This window comes from Trichosurus vulpecula, chromosome 2 (genome assembly GCF_011100635.1).
Source record: "Trichosurus vulpecula isolate mTriVul1 chromosome 2, mTriVul1.pri, whole genome shotgun sequence".
Taxonomy (NCBI): domain Eukaryota; kingdom Metazoa; phylum Chordata; class Mammalia; order Diprotodontia; family Phalangeridae; genus Trichosurus; species Trichosurus vulpecula.
Window position 1 is genome coordinate 292,505,136 of NC_050574.1, and position 25,755 is coordinate 292,530,890.

The window sequence follows — 25,755 nt, forward strand, 5'->3', positions numbered from 1 at the left end:
TCTGTAAAATGGGGTAAATGATGCTTCTGTTGCCTATCCCACAGGCCTTTGAGGAAAGCACCTTATAAACCTTACGTATTTTTCAACAACCCTCAATGAACTAATTTTTTTTCTCCTGCAAACCTGTTCCTCCTCTTCCTTTCTCAATTTTATGCTGTGAAAGGCAGTGTAGTGGAGAGGAAAATATATTGGACCTAGAGTTAGGGGACTTGGGTTTGGATCCTGCCTTTGCTACTTGGGAAAGTCACTTAACTTATTTGGAGTCAATTTCCTTATATATGAAAAATGAAATATGATACTGACCCTAGGACATCTTAAGTACTTCTCCTTCCAACTCTGAATTCTGTATTTCTGTGATTCTGTATGAGACCTTACTGCTATAGAAATGTGAGTCATCATTATTAGATGAGTTCTGAGGTCTTGTTCAGCTTTAGAGGTTAATGGTTTGTGATTCTAAGCAATCATAATATCTTCCAACCCTATTCTGCATTCTGATAGTTAAAAATGAGATGGGGCATTAAAAGATGGGACACTGGGAATATGGAAGAAACAATGATCAGAAGAGAGGTTCTTGGTTAGAGGATTTTGCCTTGGCAAGAAGGGTCATCTCTTGATGTGAGACGGGTGAAGGAGGAGATAATGATGGAAAGCATCTGTGTGATGTGGGATGAAGAGGAGGGAATAACGAAGAGCTCTTGGAAAATTGCCTCAATTTTTTCATTGAAAGGTAAAAAAAAATTTTCTTAGCTGAAAAGGCAGAGGGAGGGAGAGTCATGGGAGGTTTAGGAGGTATAAAAAGCCACTGAAGTGAATGGAACAGTGAATCAATTAGACAGTTATAAAAAAAAAATCTTTGCCACAGTGAGTGTGGCATGGTAATGTCTCCAAAAGTAATATGGAAGTTAGGAGTGGGGAGATTAGGGAAATGAGTTCAGTGTTTGAGGTGTCTATGGGACAACCAATTTGAGATGTCCAATAGTTGGAGATGTGAGACTGGAGCCCAGAAAAGAGCTGAATAGGTTTGAGAATGACTTGCACAGAGATAATAGGTGAATCCATGGTAGCTGCTGAGATCACTGGTACAGGAGTTTCTCACTGGGGGTTCCCTATATTGATGCAGTGATAGCAATGATAGGTCTAGACAACACATAGACAGTTTCAAAATCATTTACTTGTTTATACTTGTTTCAATCTCTGTGCATTTGCTATTGCTTCTTCTTGGAATGTCTTTTCTTCTGCAATCCATCAATCCTAATCTGACCCATCCACCAAGGTCTCTTTCTTTTTGAGTTCTATCTAGTTTTCTATGACTTTCCCATTAAATTTCCCTTCATTAATTTTGGGAACTATGCACTTACCAGGGGGGTTGGTGTTTACATTTTGAGTAGTGATAGGAAATGATGTCCTGGAGTGAGGAAGTGGCTATGAACTATAGAAATAAAAAAATTCCTCAAAGTTAACACAAGCTCTTATTAGGTAAACCTGAAAATAGAGTTTAAGGGGAAAAAATTCTCTACCCCCTTCACTTAAGCATTTAATCATATAATTTAATCTAATAAGCAGTTATTAAACACCTCCTATGGATGTTAGGCATTGTTCTGGGTTCCGGGGATAGAAAAAAATGAAATTATATTTACCCTCAAGGAACCTGGAAAAATACATACACAGATGAGAAGTATGTGTGTATATGTGTGTGTGTGTGTGTGTGTGTGTGTATGTGTGTGTGTGTGTGTGTGTGTGTGTGTGTGTGTTGGAGAAGGGACCAACAACACCTGTGATTCTTCCCTTCTCAACTAGATTGTGAGTTTGTTGTAATACTCTATGGCCTGGACCCACATAGAGTAGGCCGGTTTTTCCTTAAAGGTATCATATCCATCCTCAAGATTTAATTAGCTCAATGGACTAAAAGTTTGAACAACTGACAGAGTTTACCGCTAACCTATGTACAAAAAAACCCCCATGCATAAGGGGTCAGACACTCCTTCCTTAGGCTTCTAATGAGTAGAAAGGTATGGCCAACACAGGAAAGCTATGTCTAACTGAATCAATGCTGTTTTCTCATGGGATAGGCTTTCTCAGCTATGATGAAGTCAACCTCCTAATTATTGGATGGCCTCAGGGTCTCATTTTTTTTTTCCAACATGGAACCTGGGCAATGAAACAGGCCTGAATTAGGCTTAGACTATGACAGAAGTTCATAGGGGAAGGACTGTGTTCTAGATTCTCCGCATTATCTAGCACAGTGCTGGGCACATAGCAGGAATTCAACAAAAAAATTTAAGAGGTTTTATGGTTTTGGGCAAAGAACATCATGCTGAAAATTGAGAGCCAGGTTCTATTCTAGGTTCTACTACTAAGTGCCTTTGTAACCTAGGGCAAGTTATTTCACCTCTATGGCTAAACCTCAGTTTCTTCATTTGTAAAATAAGGGACTAGGACTAGAAAATCTTTTTTGTGTTTTGTGATTATACATATTCTAGCACAATTTAAAAAGAAACAATGTTACATGTGTGGATAGTGGCTCATTATGACCTCTAGTTCCTATTTGGTTAGGCGGGGCATGGGGTAGGGATCCATTTTCCACTTTAAATATACTGCCATACCTGTCTTCCTATCAAAATATAAGCCAATTTTCTTATTTCTCATTCTCTTTATAGATTGTTTATATTGAATTCCTGAACTCAGTATCTCATGCACTCAATGGGTCTGCTTTTTTCCCCCTTATCTGCCTGGTCACACAAATACTAAGCAGCACCAGGTGTTTCCAAATACCGTTGAGTGCTTTTCATTAGAAGGAAATGCAATGATCAAAACCATGTCCAGCTATTGATTTATGACAATAGAGGGACTAGAAAATACATGTATGTAAGAAAAGGGAGTCTGATTCAATTACAAACTTTGAACACTTATAGAAAATCAAGAGGCAAATGGATTCAATCAAGAACACTTCCTGGAGAAAAATCTCAAGCTCTAAAAGTCAGCAAACCTAGAAGTAAGGACAGCCGCTTTCATCTTCCCCTATCATAGAATGCAAACATTTCTCTATGGTTCAGTGTGTCTCAATTAAGTTTTGACTATCCCACTATAAAGCTGACTGAAGGTTAAAGGTTTTCCTTTTATAAATCCCTTATCTTTTCTGTGTGCCCAATACAAGCTGTCTATCAATGTGTTATACTCAGAGCCTGAATAGATATTTGTTACAGAGAAGTTCCTCCTCACATTCCCATCATTTTCAGAACACTCACTGCCCCTTGAAATGCTTTAAAATTCCCCCAATAGAGACCTTTCAGCCAGAACTGATACCATCATAATGGGGCCATTGATTGCTTGGTGTTTACTTTTGAAATATCATCAGGTGTTGGATTTGAAAAGAAATGTGAAATTTATCCAACTTCCTTAGTGCAGCATTTATGATAGGTATCACTTAATAGGCATGTTTAAAAGCTGAGACTGGTGCTGTTAGCTCTGGGAGCCAGGGATATCATCATTGCCAGAGCTTCTGCTCTCACTTTGGCCTCATAATAGGTTCTGGTTTGGTTGGTACTAGAATTCCACCCTAGAGTTATTACTTTTATCTTGACAAAGTGCTTTCACATCTGTCATATTATTTGGTTCTTTCAACAACTTTGTAAGGCAGATATTATTATTATCATCTATATTTACAGATGAAGAAACTGAGGCACAAAAAGTTGAAGTGACTTGTTCAAGGTCATACAGATATTTACTGGTGGGAATTGAACCCAGGTCTACTATTTCCCAAATCTAGTCTATTTCAACTCAAACCCTATTGGCAAAATTTAACAGTGACTTATAGTTGAAAATGATCTACTAACATTTGTGGCTAACTTTTCTGCATTTCACCCTGTATAAAATACCCAGTGAGAGCTGGACTCAGAGGTGACCCTAGGTGTAGACACAATCACTATGTCTCAGACATCAGATTCACTTCATTATTCACTGAGGCCTGGCCAGTAGCTAGATCATTTCAGTATCATTTGGCAAATCCCTCCAGCTGCACACAAGTATGCACTGATGTATGGATGCTTACAAGGGAGAGCAGCTTGCTAGAGTGAACAGAATTTGGAGATTTGGAGTCAGAGAGCTCTCCTTCAAATCCTACTTCTCTTATTTATTACCTGTGCCATCTTGGATAAATTAGTTTAATTCAGTAAGCATTTCTGAAGAGCCCATTAGGTTTAAGGCACTGGGAATACAAAAACAAAAAACAAAAGTGGGGAGTAGTCAGATTACCAAGAGCAAAATAATTTCGGAGAGAGAGAACTAAAAACTGGGGAGATCAGAAGCTTCGAGTAGGAGAAGCCCCTTGAGTTATGTTGTAATGGGAAGTTATTTCACTTCTTCAGGCCTTAATTTCCTCATTCATAAAATGAGAGGATTGATCAGTGATACTTAACCTTTTCTATGTCATGTAGTCCTTTGGTTGTCTAGTGAAGACTATGGACACCTCAGAAAAATGTTTTAAATGTATAAATAGAATTACAAAGTAAATCAATTACATAGAAAATTATATAGAAAAAAGAATTTTCAAAATTAAAAAAAAAGACAAGTTCTTAGACCTCAGGTTAAGAAGCCCTGGTAGATGATGTCTAATTTGCATTAGCTCAAAGTCATCTGAGGGATCATATCTTTTCTGGATGGAGTACATATCACAAACTCTGTGGCTTCTTCCCACACACTTTTCTGTAGTTCTGTGGGGATTAACTACAGCTGTTTCAACTCCAAATCACTTATATTAGCCATGAATAATAATTGTAAAGAATAATTTCGTACCTTAGGAAAAGAAAGAGACCTTGAAGGACTGAATCACAGGATAACCAAACTGTGAGGAAGGTGGGTATTTCCCAACAAATTACTGGAGTTGGGTGCCATGGGCAACAGAGACAACATGAGCAACATGGAAGGCATGGACATCTAAAACAGAGGGTTAGAAAGGAAGAATGCGTAGAGAATAAAGAAGGGAAGAAAGAGTACTTTGTCTCTGGATTTTTTTTCTTATTGTAATATAATACTACATATCATATTAAAGGACTAGAAATGGAGCAATCAAGCATAAATTTGGGTGATTCTAGGATTATCATTTCCATCTTTATGCTTTAACATTTCCAGAAGGGGAAAGGTAGGGCAGTGTTTTAACAATCTGGCTAGCAGCTGTTGTGGGGGTGAAAGACCAACACAAGCCCAACAACAAGAACGCTGCCAAAGCCCAGGTTCTTTTGATCTGCCTAACTAAGGAAAGCAACATTAAGGAGTTAACAAGCTTATTTTAATCCAGCATACAAATATCACTCATTTAGTTCAGGGGAAAAAGCCAGCACCCTGAACTTCAGAGCAAAATACAAACAAAGTACAAACATCGACAGACAGACCTTGCCTGATTCAAATCCCAATACATAGTTACCAGAGTTTAACAAAGATCCAGCATCTGGGTTTACGAGCTAGAGGGATCTTAGCTACAGCTGCCTGGAGTCTCCTCATCAGCTCACCACCACAAGTGAGAGCCCTGAGCAAATGGCTCTGTCTTCTCTTCTTATACCATTTCAGATGTTATCAAACATCATCTGAATGACCAGAACTTAGGCTCCTATGATTGGCTCTTGAGTTAGGCCCTCCCCTTAGTAGCCTGGTTGCTTCACACACACATAGGTTTTACACCTAATAGGAGTTTGGGCCTGGGGTTTAGCACCTAGTAAGACTCAATGCAATACACTGAATTAATCAAAGGAAACAAAAACCAAACTCTTCAAGGGCACTTGGTTGAACTGAGTGCTAAGAGCCCATTTTGCTTACCAACACAGGCAGAAATTTGGCCTATGCATGGTGGCTTAGAGGGTACTTATAATTTGGTGTCAAGGTATTAAGAACAGACAAAAAGAAATGAGCAAACAAAAAAATATTAAGCATTTATAGTGTGGCATATACTGTGCTAAGAGCTAGGGATAAAAAAAGGAAAAGTGACACAATCCATGCTCCCAAGGAACTCATACTCCAGTTGGAGGTGATAACATGTGAAAGTTCAGCTGCATGGCAAATGGAAAGGTCCAGAAATCCCAAGGGCACAGTGGTGGTGTGGATAGCAAAATCCATTCTGGATTGCTAAGGAATTCTTTCAGGGAAACCTAAAATGGAGGATATGGTTTTCTGATGAAGGTGGTTCAGGCAATGAAAGTGAGGAAAAGAGGAGCAGCTAGGTGGCACAGTGAGCAGAGCGCCGGCCCTGGAGTCAGAAGGACTTGAGTTCAAATCCAGCCTCAGACACTTGACACATTTGCTAGCTGTGTGATCTTGGGCAAGTCACTTAACCCCAATTGCCCTGCCTTCACCCCTCCAAAAAGAAAAAAAAAGAAAGTGAGGAAAAATGATACCCAGGAAGAATCAGTAAGAAGAGGAAACTAGGCAGCTAAATGGCACAATGGAGTCAGGAAGACTTACTAAGTTCAAATCCCACCTCTGGCACTTACTGGGCTCTGTTACCCTGAGCAAATCACTTAAGCCCTCTCAACCTTTGTTGCTTCATCTCTAAAATGGGACATTAGTAGCACCTATCCCAGGGTTGCTATGAGGATCAAATAAGATTGCATATGTACAGCACTTAATGAACCTTAAACCACTATAGATGGTGGTTTAAATGCTAGCTTTGATTAAGATATGGGAAGTTTCATGACTAATAAGCAGAATCTGTATTACTAAGCTACTGTGGCCTATGATGTTTTTATTCATGACTCTCTTCCCACCTACCTGCACCTCTGATAATTCTGGGGATCCATGTTGGTGCTGATATTGAGCAATCTTTTATGTTGATCCTTTTACCTGGCATGTACTTTCTTTGCCCTTCCATTTCTCTAAGGCCTACCCATCCTGAGCAGGCCAGATCAAATTGCATCATCTCTGTGAATCACTTCTTAAGGATTTCAGCATTTACTGATCTCTTTGAACTCCTAGAAGCACTTATAGTCTGCTGTATAATTTAGAACATAATTGAATTCTATTTAATTAGTTGTTAATAAAACTGTATGTGTTCATATGTACTCATCTTTTTTACCACAGTTATTAGTCAAGTTATTGAGTGCCTACTATGTGCCAAACATGTGCAGCCTGTTTTAGTGGTTAACAGTCCAGCCTCAGGAGTTAGGAAATCCTGGGCTCAAGTATTGCTGTGTGATTTAGGGTGGATTGATTAACCTCAGTGTTCCAGGTGGTTCTCCTAAGACCACAAGTCACATAGAGTTATGCTTAAGACATAAATTTGACAGCTTTGGGAAGGATGTGTTAGAAAAGGGAGAGACTGGATGTAGGTAAACCATTTAAAAGGCTGCCGCAATAGTCTAAGCAAGAGAAGACAAGGGCTGAAACTAGGATGGTGGCTGAGTGAATGAAAAGACTGAGTGGATGAGAGTGATATCATAGATGCAGGACAGACAAAACTTGCAGCTGGTTTGCTTTGGTTGTGATGGAGGGAAGTGAGTGAAAATGAATAGTTGACCAGGAGATGTGGAGCCAAGATGATGGAATTGAGACAGCAACCCTGCTGAACTCATCCAGCATTCCCCTCCAAATCGTTTTAATATAACACCTTAAATTGAATTCTGGAGAGGCAGAGCCAACAAAAAATCAAGGTGAGACATTTTTCCAGCCTAAGACAGCTTAGGAGATTGGCAGGAGAGGTCTGTGACACTGGGGTGGGAGCTGGCCTGGAGCACACGTTAGAGCAGCACCAGCAGTGGGACTTGAAAGTGACCATGCCAGAAGCAGCAGCTTCAGGAGTTCTCAGCCCAGAAATAGTAGGGAGTTGGACAACTGGTAAGAAAATGTTTACAGGGGATCCTTTGCTGGCACTGGGTAGAGCTAGTGCTGATTGGCATCTCTACTGCCCATATACAGTTATGAATCACAGATGCAAAGCAGAGAGGGACGCTTGTGGTCTGTCACAAGGGAGTAGGAACCCTGGTAGCAGTAACAAGGTGGAGAGGGCCACCGGTGCTTGTGGCAGAAAGAGAGCAGGGAAAAGAGGAGTGCTAGCACTTGTGGCTGAAGGAGAATAGGGGCCCTTCTTGGATACATACTAGAACACAGACAAGGAGAACAAAGACCACACCTCTCCCTGGATTATATCACCTTGGAAACACCAAAAACTTGCAGACCCCCAGAACTAGTTCTGAAAACAGCAGCACAAAAAAGCCTGAAGCTTGAGATGGTGCCTCCCCACCCCTAGATGAGCAGAACCCAGCTTTAACACAAAGTTAAAAGTGAAGAAATAGTCTCGTAAACAACAACAACAACAAAAACCTTAATGATAAAAAGCTACTGTGATAGCAGGGAAGACCAAGAACAAACTGAGAAGAAGACAACGACCTCAAAGCAGCAGCCAGCAAAGCCTCAGAAAAAAATGCTAATTGGTCCTTAGTGCAACAATAATTCCTGGAAGAGTTAAAGAAGAGATAAGAGTGGTAGAAGAAAAATTTGAGAAATAAATGAGAATGATGTAAGAAAATTATGAAAAGAGAATTAGCTACTTGCTAAAAGAGGCACAAATATATTGAAGACAATAATACCTTACAAACCAAATTGGCCTATAATGTAAAAGAGGCAAAAAGACTCTCTGAAGAAAACCTCCTTGAAAAGCAGGGTAAGTCAAATGGAAAAAGAGGTACAAAAATTCACTGAAGAAAAGAACTCCTTAAAAATTATAATTGCACAAGTGGAAATTAATGACTCCCTGAGACATCAAGAAACAATGAAACAACATTAAAAGGATGAAAAAATAGAAGAAAATGTGAAATATATCATCGGGGAAAAAACTGACTTGGCAAATAGATTGAGGAGAGGTAATTGAAGAATTATTGAAAGCCATGATCATAAAAAAAACCTAGACATCATATTTCAATAAATTATAAAGGAGAACTGTTCTGATATCTTAGATCCAGAGGGTATAGTAGAATTTGAAAGAATCCACTGATCACCTCCTGAAAGACTTCTCAAAATGAATACTCCCAGGAATATTATAGTCAAATTTCAGAGCTTCCAGATCAAGTAGAAAATATTGGAAGCAGCCAGAAATAAGCAATTCAAACATCATGGAGCTGCATTCAGGATTACACAAGATTTAGCATCTTCCACATTAAAGAATCAGAGAGATTGGAATATGATATTCCAGAAGGCAAAGGAACTTGGGATTACATCCAAGAATAACCTAACCAGCAAAAATGAGTATGATCCTTCAGAGGAAAATGAATATTTAATGAAATAAAGAATTTTCAAGCACTCCTGATAAAAAGACTGGAATGGAACAGAAAATTTGGTATTCAAACACAAGACTCAAGAGAAGCATAAAAAGGCAAACATAAAAGAGACATTTTAAGAGACTCAATAAAGTTAAACTGTATACATTCCAAGTTGGAAGACAATATATGCAATTCCTAATAACTTTATCATTATTAGGACAGCTGGATGCAGTCCACATAGGCAGAACACACAGATATGTGTTGATTATGATGAGATGATGACCAAAAAAAAAATAGAAGTGAGAAAGAGGGAGAAGGGGGAAGGGAGAGAAAGACTGGGGAAAATTATCTCACATAAAAGTACAAGGAAAGGCTTTTAGAGTGGAGAGAAAAATGAAGGGTGGTGGGCAATGCTTAAACCTCAATCTCATCAGAATAGGTTCAGAGAGGGAAGAATATATATACATACACATTTGGGCTTAGAAATATGTCTTAATATCCAATAGGGAAATAAGAGAGGATGAGAATAAGAGAACAGAGGCTGCTGACAGTAGGGAGGATGCATTAAGGGAGGCAGTGGTCAGAAGCAATATAGACTTTTGAAGTGGGACAGGGAAAAAAGAGAAAGAGAGGATAAGCAGGGGAAAATGAATGGAGGGAAATGCACAATAATAATAATAATCATAACTGTGAATGTGAATGGGATGAACTTACCCATAAAATCAAAGCTGATAGCAAAATGCATTAGAAAACAGAATCCAGCAATATGCTGGAAAAAGAGAGATACACACATAGTAAAAATAAGGGCCTGGAGAAGAATCTATTATGGTTTAGCAGGGGCAGCAATCATGATCTCAGAGAAAACAAAAGAAAAATAGACCTAATTAAAAGCAGTAATCGGGGAAACTACATTTTGCTAAAAGGTGCTATGGACAATGAAATGATATTACTACTAAACACATATGGATCAAATGGCACAGCATCCAAATTCTTAAAGGAAAAAATAAATGAATTACAGGAGGAAATAGACAGTGGGGGACCCCAACTTACTACTCATAGAACTAGATAAACCTATCCATAAGATAAATAAGAAAGAAGTTAAGGAGATGAACAGAATTTTAGAAAAGTTAGATATAACAGACCTCTGGAGAAAATTGAATGGATATAGAAGGAACATACTTTTTTTTCTCAGCTGTACATGGAAATTTCAGAAAAATTGACCATGTATTAAGTCATAGAAACCTAACAAACAAATGGAGAAAAGCAGAAATATTAAATGCATCCTTTTCAGACCACAGTGTGATAAAATTTCATTCAGTGAAGGGCCATGGAAACATAGATTAAAAATTAACTGGAAACTAAATAATCTAATCCTAAAGAATGAGTGGGTCAAAGAACAAATCATAGAAACAATAATTTTATCAGAGAAAATGACAATGAAAAAACATTCCAAAAATTTTGGGATATAGCCAATGCAATACTTAGCGGGAAATTTATGTCTCTAAATGCTTGTATCAATAAAATAGAAAAGGGACAGATCAATAAATTGGGCATAAAATTTAAAAAAAAACTAGAAAAAGAACAAATTTAAAATCTTTAATTGTATATCAAATTGGAAATCTTAAAAATCAAAGGAGAGATTAATAAGATTGAAAGTTTAAAAAAATTGGACTAATGAAACCAGAGGCTGGTTTTATGAAAAAAAAACAATAAAATTGAGAAACCTTTGGTTAATTTGATTAAAAAAAGAAGAAAACCAAATTAGCAGTATCAAAAATGAAAAGAGTTAATGCAACACCAAATGGAGATGAAATTTAAGTAACTATTAGGAGCTATTTTAAATGCCCAATTATGTGCCAAATAAATATGACAATCTAAGTGAAATGGAGGAATATTATAAAAATATAAATTGCCGAAATTAACAAAAGTGAAAACAGAATACTTAAATAATGCTATTTTTGAAAAAGAAATTTAACAAACCATTAATGACCTGCCTAAGAAAAAAATCCCTAAGACAATATAGATTCATAAGTGAATTCTACCAAATGTTTAAAGAACAATTAATCCCAATATTTTATAACTATTTAGAAAAAAAAGACAAAGGAGTCCTACCAAATTCGTCTTATGATACAAATATGGTGCTGATACCTAAACCAAGAAGAACCAAAAGGGAAAAAGAGAACCATAGACCAATTTCCCTAATGAATATTGATGCAAACATTTTAAATAAAATACTAGCAAAGAGGTTACATCAATTTATCAGACAGAGCATTAACCATGATCAGGTGGGATTTATACCAGGAATGCAGAGCTAGTTAAATATTAGGAAAAGTATCAGCATAATTGACCATATCATTATCAAAACAACAAAAATCATATGTTTATCCCAAAAGATGCAGAAAAGCCTTTGACACAATATGACATTAATCTTACTAAAAACACTAGAAATCATGGGAATAAATAGAGCTTTCCTTAAAAATAAGTGGTATTTATCTAAAACCAACAGCAAGCATTATCTGTAATGGGGATTAGCTAGTAGCCTTTCAAATAAGATCAGCAGCAAGAATTCCCATTACCCCTATTATTCAATATTGTTCTAGAAATGTTAGCTATAGCAATAACAGAAGAAAAAGAAATTGAAGGAATTAGAATAGGCAATGAGGATACAAATTACCATTCTTTGCAGATGATATGATGGTATTCTTAGAGAATCTGAGACAATCAACTAAACAAGTAATTGAACAAAAATTTTAGCAAAGTTGCAGGATCCACACAAATCATTAGTATTTTTATATATTACCAGCCAAGCCCATCAAGAAGAGATAAAAAGAGAAATTCCATTTAAAATAACTGCAGACAGTATAAAATACTTGGAAGTCTACCTGCCAAGACAGACCCAGGAACTATATGAACACAATTACAAAGCAGTTTTTCACACAAATAAAGACAGAACTAAACAGTTAGAGAAATATTAATTACTCATGGGTAGGCTGCACCAATATAATAAAAATGACACCTAGTTACCTAAATGTAATCTGAAATTACCTAAGTGTTACCTAAAGTAATTCACTTATTATATGCCATACCAATCAAACTACAAAAAAATATTTTATAGAACTGCAAAAAATAATAAAATTCATCTAGGAGAACAAAAGTTTCAGAATACCAAGTGAATCAATGAAAAGAAAATGTGAAGGAAGGTGGCCTAGAAACACTAAATCTCAAACTGCATTACAAAGTGATAATCATGGAAACAATCTGGTACTGGCTAAGAAATAAGAGTGGTGCATCCCTGAAATAGATTAGGTACACAATACACAGGAGAAATGACCAAAGCAATCTAGTAAACCCAATCTAGATAAACCCAAAGATGCAAACCTTTGGTACAAGAACTCACTATTTGAGTTTCTGGGAAAACTGGAAAGTAGTTTGGTAGAAATTAGGCATAGACCAACAACTCACACAGTATACCAAGATAGGGTTAAAATGGGTACAAACGAATCATTCTCCAATTGATAAATAGTAAAAGGATGTGAACAGGCAGTTTTCAGAAGAAGAAATCAAAGATAACTGCAGTCATATGAAAAAATTTTCTGAAATGTTAATTAAAACAAATTTGAGGTATACCTTATACCTACCAGATTAGCTAATGACAGAAAAGGAAAATGATAAATGTTGGAGGAAATGTGGAAATAGTAATGCATAGTTGTTGGAATTGTGAACTGATTCAACCATTCTGAAGAATAAATTGCAACTCTGCCAAAAGGGTTATAAAACTGTTTATGCTCTTTGACCCAGCAAAACCACCACTAGGTCTATATCTCCAAGACATCAAGGAAAAATGGAAAGGACTGACATAAGAAGAATATCCATAGTAGCTCTTTTTGTATTGGCAAAGAATCAGAAATTGAGGTGATGCTAATAAATTGGGGAATGAGTTGAACGAGTTGTGGTTTATGATTGTGTTGGAATATTATTGTGTTATAAGAAATGACAAGCAGGGTCACTTCATAAAAACCTGAGAAGACTTGTATGAACTGATGCAAAGTAAAGTGAGCAGAACCAGTAAAACATTGTAGACAGTAACAATATTGTAACGATGATAAACTGTGAATGACTTAGTAATTCTCATGAATATAACGATGCAAGACAATTCTGAAGGACTTATAATGAAAAATGTTATCTATCTCCAGAGAAAGAACTGATGGAGTCTGAATATAGATTGAAGCATACTTTTTCACTTTATTTCTCTTGCTTTGTTTTTTTTTGCAAAATGGATAATATGGAAATATGTTTTGCATGCTTTTATACATGTGGTCGATATCATACTTCTTGTTTTCTTAATTGGTGGGGGAGAGGTGGAAGGCAGGGAGAGAATTTAGAACTCAAAACTAAAAAAGAATTGTAAAATACATATAAATAATACATTTTAAAAAGAAAGAACTGACAGGGAAATTCATTCCTGGGACTATATTCAAGTTTTCTTTTTTTTTCCTTTTCCATTCCCCTTCAGAGAATTGCCCCCAGGCCATTTTATAAAAGAAATGTCTTTCTTTCTCTCCCATCATTTACCTGGCACTGACTACCTTCCTGTTTCTCCAATATTTGTTGCTATAGACAGTGGGGAACTTTTTCTTTGGGGCTTTTTCCATTTCAAATATCCTTTCTTGAAATTAATTTTCAACATAAATGTTGAGTTAAGTACTGTGAATGCCACATGTTTGAGTTGACAGAAGTCATTTTTCCCCCTTGATAACTGAGTAGTAGAGTAGCGAGGTTCTATAACCTCAAGCACACAGAGAAGGATGAGGGGGAGGAGATTATGTAGGAATGAGATTCTAAGCTCCTGGTTCAGCCACTAGATAGCACTCCCATCACAGTGTTGAGACCTCTCAGGATGGTTGGCTTTATAAAAATGGGGGCAGCTTACAACACATACACACAAAGAAGTTTCGCAGTCCGATATTGTGTGGGAAAGGGCAATTCCTGAGATTAAATTAAGAGCTTTAGGAAACACTCTGTGGATGGAACAGTTGAAACATTTTCTGTGTTCTCCAAACTCCAATTAAGATGATTAGCCCATCAAAAGAAAATTGGTAGAACTCCTCAGCCCAGGGTGAGGCGGCAGCATTAATTCTTCTAATGAAGCTGTAGTAATTTCCTCCACCCACTCCATTTATCCTGAAATATGATCTTATCACCTAAGCAAATGGTACCTTTGAACTTGCCTTTGGAGGTGGGGTAGGGGAGAGATCTAGTGGGTCCTACTAACCAGATGATGTGGCTCAAAGTAATACCTGAATGACTCAGGTAACTGAAGGTACTTTCCTCCATTGTTTCTCTTTGGACAGAGAAAGGGTATTTGAATAAACCCGTGGAGTTATAGACACAGTAAGTTCTCCTTTTGAAATGTGGCTGTATCAGTGACTAGCTGAAAATTGTTTTCAATCATCATCTACTACGATCCCCCTCATTTTTCTTGTGAGGAAACCAAGTTTAAGAGAAGTAAAATGACTTGTCCACGATCACATATGTGATAGCACTAGAATTTAAAACTTGGTCCTCTGGCTCCAAATCTAGCCTTCCCTTCAGTGTATCACATTAACTCCTCCAAACCCCACAGTGATGGGAGACTCACCACCTCTCAAAGCAATCCATTGCATTTTTGGACAGCTCTAATGGTTAGGAAGTCAGACTGTACTACTAGGTGAAATATTGTTCCCAAGGGTGGTTAGTTACTAAAAAACTGAACTGATGGGAGAGGATATAGTGAATCTCCAACTAGAATGGTGATGGATTAGGGGGTGGAGCTGGATGCTATCTTGGTTGGAGCAAGGAATAGTGAAACCCAATTTGAAACCAAGTTGAAATCACAAAATCCTTCTAAAGAATACTCATTTCCTCATCCATTATATGAAGAGTTTGAAGCAAGTGGTCTCTTTTAGCTCTAAATTAATGGCTCTATCTGCCTAAGAAAACCTGATTTGGTAATTTTGAAAACCCTTGGCTGGGGCTGGCAAGGTAGTCTAACACATTAGGAAGCGGTTTTGTACAAAGCAAAGGGCACCGAGTCTAGAATCACGAAGTTGGGTTCGGATCTCTCTGGCAAATAACTTGGCCTCTCTCAAATTCTTCATCTGTGAAATGAGGACAGTGAGACTACATGTCTTCTTAGGTCCCTTCTAGTTCTAAATCTATGATCCCATGGTCTTATGAGAAGTGATGTTGGATTGTTGGAGGTGAGGGGGGTGATGAACTGACTAGTCTCAGGCTTAATGTTATATTAAGGTGGCATTTGGTCATATCTTAATGACATTATTGTGAAATGATGAAATATACTTTTAAAAAAGAAAATGTCCTAGTTGCTGAGAAGCTGAAATTCTAAACAGGGGAGATAAAACCACCCTAAATGAAAACACAACATACATTTGTTAAGAAACAAATGTAGATCAATGAAGTGCAAATAATTTCTCTTTCTAAAAAAAAAAAACTGAAAAGATGAGTAAAAAGGGTGTTTTTCAAGGGATAATCTGTATGTGTAGAGTAATACACAGAAGATGAGTAATAGACAAGACATCCAGGGATGTTGATAGATAAGTCTTAGGGACTTGTCTGAGGTATATGGAAATTAATTTGCCTTGCTCAGGGTTACACAGAGATATTACTGGATTTTAGTAGGGTGAAACTTATGACTTGAATATGGTAATAAAAAGACATATCCTTTCAGAAAGAATAGATAAAATAAAAGGGGTGGCAGAATAATATGAAAAATTGAGGGTGCTATAGGAGCAGAAGGTTAATGGGGAGCCAGGTGTCTATGATTTCACAGCCCTATTTTAAATCTAGACACACACTACTGGTGTTAAGATCAAGCGAGTGTTCATAGACCAGCGTGAGAATAGGAACTTATAAGATGGGATTCAGTTGTATCCTATAGTAAGTAGAGTATGGAGAGTGAGAGACTGGGTGCATGGTGACACTGTTTCAGGGGTTGTATTTGGAAGCTTGGGTGGAGAACTAATTTATGGGTGGAGAATGTGTTGAGTACCTGGAGAATTCAACAACAGTCTATTTGAGGAGTGATTCCAGTATAAAAGAGATTCAGTGGTTGTACAGTACAAAAGAGATTCAGTTTGTGCCAAGACATTTGTGAAGCCAGGGAGATACCAGCTCTCCATGGAGTACTGATCTGAAAGCGAATGTGGTGGGAAGGAGTGGAGACCTGGTTGTGCCCTGGGACATTTGTCACCTCATTTATTCAAGGAGACACCAGCAGAGGGCAGCAATGAAAAGCTGAAAAATGAGTTTTGTTTTATGTGACCTATGTGAATTATGGTTTCTGAGCTTCTCCAAATTCTGTTTCAGTGAGACATTTCCCGTAGTTGGGAGGAGTCCAGTAAAGAGTGACCAGGGATGCTGGTCACATATGACTGGAGCATAAGAAGCAGCATTGTAAAACAAAACAATACACTCATATGCAAATCCTTGGACCTTGGGGAAGATGTGTTTGAAGATAAAAATAAAGGGAAGACAGGAGAGATGATGAGGTGGGAGTATACTACATGCTACTTATTCAGGAGATATCAAATGATAAGTTCCTGATGAAAATCACAAAGCTTCTATAGTTGTGAAAAGGAACTTCAACTCTTTGTATATCTATTTTAGGTCATAGGATAAGAGGACCTTTGGATTTAAAGCAAGTATAATCTAGTCCAACTACCTCATGGGAATCTGGCATACGTACAGGGCACCTGGGATAGTATCTCTCCATGTGGAGAAGCTAAGGGATTTACTTATGGGATGGAAGTGCTTTGGAGAGAGTATAGAGCATGTGTAGACATTTTGTAGATCATCTTGGTCTAATTTTTATATTGTCTGGGGCTGGGATTAGGGGAGTCTTCCAAGGGCCTGCATCGGCATTGAGCTTGCCCTTTTTGGCCATTCTCACTTTGGCTGAACTCTGGTGGTATGACTCTTCTAACAATATTTGGTGAGAGATAATGATGTAAGGGGAAAGGCCTTGGGGCTTCCTTCCTTCTGAGGTCATGTGAAAAGGTTTCAGTCCTTGGCCTCCCAGTTGTTATTTTCCATTTTAGGCAAAGGGATGGGGAACCTTTGTTCCTATGACTTTTGAAAGGTTAGGAGGGGACTCTACTATCCCAGTGTTCCAGAGTATCCATTTTCAGCTAGCACAGAATCAGTACATTGAGGAACAAAGAGTAACTTTTGGTACCCTTGCCTAGAGGTGGTTGAACAAAAATTCATCTAGTGGTAATACCATGTGAACTCGGAAGACCAATACTGGGCAGAAACTGAGCTAAATTAAGCCTACTCAAGAGCCCCTTTACCCCCAGTGAAGTGATACAGGGGAGGCATTGGAGGAAACATTCTTACATTTTTTCTTGCCATATTTTTGAAATAAATGTCCTTTTGAAAATGCTGATTGACGTTAAATGGTTCAGTGGAAATGGGGCACTAGTCACTGGACCCTAACAATATGTGTGTGGTGGGGCAGACATAACCAACCAGTAGGACCTTGAGCCAATGGCAGTAGAGAATAGATACCCCAAATCCATTAGAGCCCTGCAGGGCAGAAGCAGAAGGGCTGTGGCTGGGTATTCCTTTCTCTAGTCTCTAAGAAGGGTGCCAGACTAGAATATCCCTGAAACATTTCTATTTTGGGGGTACAATTGAATCAAAACAAGAGTCAGTTCCTTTGTTCCTTTGCTAGCCCTTAGCTTAAGAGGGGACAAGAACACTAAGCTTACACCTACTGGCTTGGCTTTTTCTCACCAATGCTGGTTATATATCATTCAAACAAAAGGAAATCTGAAAAGTTATATAGATTAGAAGTTTCAAACTTGGCTCAAGGTTCCACACAGTTACAAAATTGTTCAGAGAAGCCTGAAATAAATTAAAATGAAATTGGAAAATGTTTAACAAAATAAATAAAAATAAAATACAAAATAGATAATGTTAATTTGTGGTTTTCTAAATCAATATGCAAAGGCAGGGATTAATTTCTATTTGAGCTTGAAACCACTGGATTAGAATATATGAGAAAAAAATATACAAGTGAATGAGCTCTTCTGATAGACGTCAGATAAAAATCTCAGCTCAAACTAAGAGATCAACTTTGAACTGACCCAAGGGGAAATTATTCCTCTCAAGTCCTTAGAAGGGGAATCTGTAATTGTTGAGGAGCCAATTTCCTTTACAAGTCTGAAGCTTCCAGTGATGTTTCTTCTCTTCCTTCTCTTCTGTATGGAATACCAAATGTTGGACTTGTATATCTTGGTTTATTTTGCTGAACTTTGTTTTCTTTTCTTTTTAAATTCTTTGTTATGAGACAGCTCCCTGGCAACATAGGAGGGAGGGATATATTTAAAAATGTAGATAATGTAAAACCAAGTATATCAATACAAATGAAAAGATGTTAGAACACATAAGCATGCCTGTGAGCACTGTCTGAAACTGTAGGGAGATAGGGGGATAGATCTATGATTTCATTGGGATAGGGAGGTCATGAAGGAACGTCTATTACCAACATGAGCTGACATGTTCTCTTCAACTTGTAGAATTAGATAACTACCTAGAGCACCAAGAGGTAAAGCAATTTGGGGTCAAACAGGCAGGATGAGTTAGAGATGTAACCTAAACCGAGGTCTTCTTGGCTTCAAGGCCAGCTCTCTATTTTTTATACTAGACTGCCTCTCATGTTTGAAATTATATTCTACACAAAAAGAAGCCTGGAACACTTAATAAATTCTTGTTGACTGGTTGAGTGATGGGTATGGGAAATATTTGGTTTAGTGGAATGAAACTGAGCTAAAAATCAGGAAATCTGGCACCAAGTGGCTAGGGACAAGTCATTTAACCTTTCTATACCTCAGCTTCCTCATCTCTAGAATGAAAGTCAAATATTAGTCAAAAAAAAGTCAAATGATCCATAACTCATGAGTGGGAGAGAAAGTGTGGTACAGTGGATAGTAATTCCATGGCCAAGTCCCATCTATGACATATACTAATCATATGGTTACGGCTAAGCTACCTAACCTCTCTGTGCCATTGGACAACCCCTGAAGACTATTAGTTACATAACAGTTGTTGTTCTGAATTGGTGGAGGGAGTTATCACATTGAAATTCCCCAGATGGTTGAACTCAAAGGTCTGGACTGAAAAGAAAAAGAAAAGAAAAAACCTTAGAGTTATGGGGGTAGAATATACAAGGTGTCCCCAAAGTCTTAGCATAGTTTTAATCTACTAAAGCTGCAGTAAGACTTTTGAGACATCCTGTATATATGAAAGCTTAACAAGTAAAGAACTCTTAGACCTACAAGGTGTTACTATAATAATTTGTATTTTTTGAGTATCAAGATGTTCATTGAAAGTGTTCTGTTTGTGTCTACATTTTTAAAAGCTCCCATCATACTGGGTTAAAATGCCCATCTAGGGAGGTCATATTGAAAACATGGGGCTTATTTAATGCCCTTTGGGTCAATATTCTTAAGCTCTCCTGGAAGGAGATGCAAAGCTCCCTGAATAAGCTCTTTAATCCTTGTATTATTACATGATTACTTTATTTTTCCTTTGTCCTTTATAGAGGTGGAGAAATATAGAAGAACCGGTTGTGAAAGGCATGATTGCAAATGTTTTTTTTTTCTTTTTCCCCTTGAAAAAAGTTATTTGGGTGCTCATTAAAGGTATCCAATTACATCATTACCAAATGAGTCACCCTCTAACTACTGTGAGTTTCCTACACTATCTCCAGGCTGCATATGGCCTTTTATTGGTCTCCTGGGCGTAGTGTGAGACCTATCTCTTTAAGCTGGTATTGCCCAATGGGGTAGTCAGAGGCTGCTGCTGGTTTATGTGGCTGCTGGTGACTTTTAAAGGTTTTAATTAATTGTGGTTTTAATCATGCATGCGTTGTAAGATTTCTGAACTGAAGGACGTAATTTTTAAAGGCAAAGGAAATAGACCAACAGATAAATAGAGTACCACTGCTGTTTGCTGTTTGGTGATTTTTTTTAAACAGTAAAATGAAAATATCTCATTTTTAGGGGGTATTAAAGAATGCCTATGTTCCTTTGCACATACCAGGTTGTCCGCCACACCTGGAATACTCTCCCTCCTCACTTTTTCTACATGGAACCCTTGGTTCGCTTGAAGGCTTAGCTTCTGTATCAGGTACTGCAATAGGAGAGATGTGGCCTCATTTCTCTCTTGTGGTAGGTAGGTGGTGCAGTGGATAGAGCACTGGGCTTGGAATCAGGAAGACCTGAGTTCCATTTCAGCCTCAGTCACGTACCAACTGTGTGACCCTGGGCAAGTCACTTAACCAGTGTCGGCTTCGGTGTCCTCAAGAGTAAAAAGGGGATAATAATAGCACCTACTTCTCAGAGTTATTGTGAGGAATGTTATCAAATGAGATAATAGTGATAAAGCACTTAATATAATACCTGGCATGTAGTAGGCACTTCATAAATGTTTATTCCTCCCCACACTCCAGTCATGGTGTTTTTATTTTGTATGTATGCTGTGTTTACTTATCTGTGCACATAATATATTTCCCTATTGGAATATAAGACCCTTGATTAAAATTGTTATCTCCAGCGATTAGCACAGTGCCCATTACAAATTATGTATGTTAAAAATGATCATTAATAGATTGATTTCTAATGTGCTCTGTGACAGGGTTTATCAGAGTCTTGGGTCAATAGGCAAAAAACACCAGCCAGAATTATCAAGCAAAGTGACCAATCAGGAGCCTAGGGTGTAAATCATATGGATAGGTGGGGAAACAGAAATGAAGCAGGGAGGGAAGCAGATACAGTCATATTAAGTGAAATCAAAAACCTAAGAGATCAGAGATGAAGGAAGAGGAAGAGCACCTTCATTTAGTTCATAGACAAGAAGAGGGTAAATCTAAGGAGAGAGATCAATAGCAGGGAGATGTCCTCAGGGCCTCAGATACCTGACTGGACCTGGTGGTATCTTCTCCATCACCTGATCTTGGATAGTAGGTTAAACTCTAGGTGTTCTGTCTATCTGTCAGACCTGGATTGGGGAGTTTTTAGCCACTTTCATCAGAGCAGAAAATTGGCAGAAATCTCAAGAGGTCAATTGGTCCCATTCTCCTGACTGCTTCCCAAATTTGTGCCCAAATACTCCAATACTGTTGTGTTGATAGTCATTTCATATCAATATCGATGTCTATAGCTACATCCATATCAATATATAGATATCAACATATAGCTATGTAAATATAGATGTCAATATAAAGGAGCAGCTAGGTGGTACAGTGGATTGAGCACCAGTTCTGGAGTCAGGAGGACCTGAATTTAAATCCATCATCTGTTGATTACTAGCTATGTGACCCTGGGCAAGTCACTTAACCCTTATTGCCTCCATCAATAACAAGGACAACAAAAAGATATCAATATAAAACAGCTATCAGGATAGTTACTTTATCTCTACAGACATAGATATATACATTGTATGTCTGTTCTAGAGTTCAAAACCCCTCACTGTCAGAGAAAGTTCTTTTTATTTAACTACATTCTCCTTTGTTTTAATTTCAGTCCATTTCTCATTCAGGCCCTAAGGAGAAAGCTGCTAATCGAGTAGTGGAAAGAAGACTGAACTTGAATTTAGAAAAGCTGAGTGAGAAACTTGGCTGCGTTTCTCTTTGCTTCTCTACTTACTTGTGCTAGTATGGGTGATTTCCTTTTCCTCTCAGAATCTCCATTTCCTCTTCTTTATAATAGGTTAATAAGATTTACCTTAGCTTAACTATAGAGGACTACATAAATTTAAACAATTATTATTAATAATAACCTTTCAAAGGATTAGCATTTGGCAAATCTTGAGGCAAAGTTGGTCTTTGCCTCTCACCTTCCCTTTTTTCCATGACTCTCTTCTTAATATCTCACACTTATATAGCACTTTATGATTTAATAATAATGACCTGTATTCATATAGTGAGAGACAGCCAGGTGGGTGGTTAGAAAGCTGGCCTCAGAGTCAGACAGACTGGGTTCATGTACTTTCTCTGACACATGTTAGATGTGTGACCCTTGGCAAGTCACAACCTCTCAGTGCCTTAGCCAGGACTTGGCAAACTATGGCCCATGGACCAAACCTGGCCTGTTGCCTGTTTTTGTATGGCATGCACACTAAGAATGCTTTTTAAAAAACATTCTTAAATTAGCCTTATTCATATACCCTTTTATTTAAGTACATTTAAAAATAAATTTTACTTAAAATGTAAGAACAATTCTTAGTTTGTGGGCTATACAAAAACAGGTCACCGGCTAGATTTGGTCTGAGGGCTGCAGTTTGCCAACTCCTGCTCTGGACAACATTCAAACTCTAAATTACACAAAAAGAGTCAACCTGCATTGACAGAGGGTGTTTCCTCTTGCAGGAATTCCCTTTACCAGTGAGATTACAAGCCTTATTCCTGTACCTATCCCTATTTATATAGCACTTTAAAGTTTAAAGAGCCTTTGACATACATTATTTCATTTGGGTCTCACTACAGGTGTTATTAAGCCTACTTCACGGACAAGGAAAAATGGGGCTCAGAGAGCTTGAGTGACTTGCCCATAATCAATCAATCAACAAACAATTATTAAGCCTTTGGTGCCAGACACTGTGCTAAGCGGTCACCTAGATGACAAGTGTTGGAAGTATCGTTCAAGCCGAGGTCTGTCTATCTTCTTCCTTCCTCCTCCTCCTCCTCCTCCTTCTCCTCTCTCTCTCTTTCTCTCTCTCTCCCTCCCTCCCTCTTTCTCTCATAGAAATGTAATGATACCTATTTGATTCCATACAAATAGATAATTATTTCATTAATGATAAAACAACAAAGGGCTATTTTTTTTGGAATGATATTAGAAAAAATATTTTACAGGACTACTTTAGAAAAGATGATGGTGCATTTAAATTTGAATTAAGTGAAAATGATAAAGAAAGGTAAGTCCCAAATTCTTCCCGGTCTCCCTTGATACCCAGTCCAGTGCTCCTTCTACTCTATCCACACATTTCCTCTCTATCTGCTAATTACATTCTTTGTAATTGCCTGAGAAGACTCTGCTATTTTTGCAGTGCCCATTTAACAGATGCAGAACCTGTGGCTCAAAGACATTTAGCAGTGCGCCCAAGGTCATGCACCTAGGAAATGATGGGGCTAGGCCTCAGATAGAGGTCATAGGCTAATAGGACCATAAAAGATGTTCTGATTACCACACTGTCTTTCTGTTTGAAAAATACTTTTCTCACCATCCTGAGACACGTAGTAGGAGTCTCATTATCTTCCTTTAACATATAAAGAAACAGAGGGAAAAAGAAGTTTAATGATTTTCTTTATGTCATAGAGTCAGTTCTGGGGCCAGGACTCAAAGAGATATCTTCTGAGGGTCAGTTGTTTGCTTTCCACTATAGCACACTGCCTCTCACTCAACTGTGCCCCACTTCCTTTCCTCCCCCATCCCCCACACCCAATGTGCCCCTTGCCTTCATGTTGCCCCTTCCTTGTCTAGGTCTGTGCCTATTTCATCCCCACTGCTCCCCTAGCCCTCACTACCACTATGCTCTACATTTAGGCCTGCACTACTTGGGTCACATTCTATTTCCCCAGACCTGTGCTTACTTGACATTTCCAACAAAACTTACTGGGATTGTATCCCATTTTCCTTGGGACCCTGCTCTCTGCTCTCCAAGGTAATAGCTAATTATTCTATAAACAGTTTGTGTCTGTGTTTGATTTCAGTAATAAGGTGTCCTTGACTTATTTTGTGATATTTTCTGTTAATCAAAGGGGAAATAACCCAAAACAACAGAGGGAAATAACTTTGTGCATCTGTGGTAGGGTGTGTGCATCTGGTATTTTGGGGTGGATGTGGATGGAACTTTCAGTGCTTCTCAAATTGCATTTTGTTTATGAAGAACTCTGGGTAAGTATGACCTGATCCTATGTGATGATTGACTATTCACCATTTAACCTTCTCACTTCCAGACTAAGTAGTCACTTCTCTACTTGTATTTTTCAACCCATGGGTCATTGTGAACTTCTCTATTCTCAATCCTGTGATGCTGTTGAACCTTGAGATTTGATAGGCTAGCTTTGGCCTTAGCTTGCTCAGTTCCAGGCTTTCACAGCACTTCTCACACATTTCCAAGCCATGCCATATCCACTAAAGACATTGCCTCCACTATCTTCTCCATCCTCTTTCTACATCCCTTGATACTTTGCTTACCTTTGTGAGAATATGAGTTCCTTGAGGGTAGGGACAGTCTTAATTTTCCCACTAATATGAACTCATCTGGTGGCATGCCCAGCCACTCCCCTTACCGTATTTCAGCAAGATGGATTTGACCCTTTATAGTCCCAAACACAGGGGGGCAGTTATATGTATACCCTGGCTGGGCTACAATATTCAGGAGGTATGAGTTCTTCATGGTTTTCAAAGCTGACCTACCTTCATCTCCACCTCTCTTCTGTTAGTCAGTTCCAGCTCATCATCTGGAGAGAATTTATGGATTTAATGGATTAGATATAAACTCTGAATCCCAACTTACTGGCTGAATCATGACTCCTCTTCTTCTTGTTTTAGTGAGTCTTAGTCAAACGACCTTAGCACAATGGAGACGATTCTCCAAAAAAAGGATAGTCATTCTTGGATTCTATATGTAGCATTTTTTTGTTCTTGCCACATAATATTAACAAATCAACAGTGAATTATAATAATAAGAAAAATTCATTCTAAAGGACTACTGAGCATCTCCATGCCTATAGCTCTCTTGGATCTCTGAGGTCCCTAGACCCAAGATCAATTCAAATCTAGAGGTTAAAGGAAATGCTCAGTTGGAGTCTTCCTTGGAGTGAACAAAGAATCTTGTATAAACAACAGAATTTCTATAGAATGTTAGGTTTGTAGTTCCATTAGGGTTAGTCTTTGGACTCAGGATCTTGACTCAGCCTGGGTCATGGTACTTGGGGTCTGAAACAAATCAGAATTCATGAAGTTTAAACCTTTCCCAAGGTTCATCTGTCCATTTGCTGGTAGGGACTTCTGACCACTTCTGGTCTCAGCCAGCCCATCATGGAGCAGGGTGAGTGGACTCAGTAGCAAGGAGCAGTAACCCCAGCAAGGAACAGTGTCCCTAGTGGCAATGTTAGAGTTTCTCTCCTTGACATTGGGTGCAGTACCCCTTTATAACAGCTGTGTCGATGATTTGCTTTGCCTACTTCCACTCCCTCTCCCCAGGCCAAAGTCCTCACTGCTCTGTGTAACAGGGACTTGGGGTAGATCAGGAGCAGTTACAGAGACAGGGGCATTATACATAAAATCTTAGAGCTGGTCTAGATTTCACTCTCCAACCCAATAAAATTCAGTACATCTAGGATCAAAGACTGCAAGATGTGCAGATTTTGAGAATCCACCCCGAATGTTCAGATGGACTATTTGTACCCGACCTGTCAGCCATGGTTGGACACACTGTGACTCGACTA